This window comes from Carlito syrichta, unplaced genomic scaffold, assembly GCF_000164805.1.
Source record: "Carlito syrichta isolate Samal-C Ts95f unplaced genomic scaffold, Tarsius_syrichta-2.0.1 Scaffold117902, whole genome shotgun sequence".
Taxonomy (NCBI): Eukaryota; Metazoa; Chordata; class Mammalia; order Primates; family Tarsiidae; genus Carlito; species Carlito syrichta.
In genome coordinates, this window is record NW_007061998.1 from 344,057 (window position 1) to 345,908 (window position 1,852).

Here is a 1,852-nt window from a genome sequence, read left to right on the forward strand (position 1 = left end):
TTGTAGCTCGTGAATTAATGGAGGTCAGAGCAAAACAGACTAGCTACACCTTGGTGGATTTTAGAAGGAAGAGATGGGCTGATTTTTAAATGACATAAAGCCTCCAGAGTGATTAGTTAGTACAGAAATAGTGAACCAATTTGAGAGTGATAAAATAATGTATTTAAGACCAGAAACCAAGTGTTTGGGACAGAGGAAATGGCAAGGAGGAAGCTTAGCTTTGGTAACTGAAATATTGCAGTGACTACAGAAGTAAAAAACATGGTTTGTGAAGATCTATCATTTACTGACTACTATAACCTTGAGCAAGTCATTTCACTCTCTAAATACCTGTTTCTTCATCTGCAAAACAAGAAAAATAATGTTACTAGATTCCTTCAAAAGATTGTTAGATGGATTAAATGAGAGAATACATGGTAATTAAGCACATAACAATGTCTGACACAGAATAAATATTTTATAATATTAGCAAGTAGTGGTGGTTATATCAGCGGCAGTAGGGTTTGCTGGGACCAGACTTTAAAATAAAATCTGTGCCCTGCAAGATCTTAACAATATTCACTTGCCACATAAGGCACCTGAGACTGAAAGATTATACAAGCAGCTAATGACAGGGCCTGTAGGTGAACTCAGGTATTCTGACTTTCTTTCTCATGCTCCTTCTACCACACTGCTTCATATCCCATACTTGAAAAGCCAGAACTCAGGTATTCTGACTTTCTTTCTCATGCTCCTTCTACCACACTGCTTCATATCCCATACTTGAAAAGCCAGAAATGGGAATTAGAGGCCAAATGGGGCAGATTTGAACTCATTTTTACTTTAATTTGTTATTGTCCTTTTGATTCTGGGTAAACTGATATTTTTCCAGGGTTCTTCATGCAGTTGCCTGCCAGCATCCGATAACCAACTGGAGGGCAGCAGCAGAATCTGGCATTTGACAGTGAAACTGCCCAGTATATCCCACGAGAGCCTGGCAGTCATCCCACACCTGGCCTGGGCAGGCACTCCCTGGCCAGGTTTCAGGTCAGCAGAAAATGATTCATTTTTGTTGTGCATTTGAAGGAAGCTGGAGAATCACAGGGCTTTAATGAGCTTATTTAATTGGAACTTTTTCTCAAGAGATGAGAATATGTCCTCTTGATGCCTGTCATATGAAGAAGAAAGATGAGAATCCTAATGACCCAAGCACAGCAGGGCTCTATTGCAACCACTGAAGAATTAGCTGTGGGGAAGCTCCACGATGTCAGGAGGAGACACTTTCCAGTAGGGAGCTTGCCTGAGAAACAGGAGCTGTCTTTTTAGGAAGCCAGGGAGGGAAGCGTGGTTAGGATATTCTTCCTTGGAGTGAGAATGTATTACTTGTGCTTGAGGTTTTTCAAGTGACCAAAAACATTGCAGAGGCCTCTTGCTCATTAGTTGTATACTATGGCTTTCTCAGCTTGGTTCAGTAGACCTGGATCACGAGCAATGGCAGATCTAATACACTTCAAATCCACAAATGTGCATTGGATGTTTGCTACGCACAAAGCAAGAAAAGTGTTTGAAAATACTGTGTAAAGATTGAGTTGACATGGTCCCCGATTTCCAGAAACTCACAATCTACTTGAAGAGACATATAGTGAAATGCAGTATATGTCTTTTGGTACAGCAGCTCTACTCACAATGATTCCCTGTTCTCTAGCTATAATGCACAAGTGCGGGAGGTCTTTATGGAGCGATACTATGTGGGTAATTTCCTGCTCTCACAAAAACAAATTGGTCCAAAAGTAGATACTGGATCCAACCTGGATTGATCTATTCTCTCTTTCTCTCTTTCATTCTGTCTTTCTTTATCTCTGTCTCATTTAAA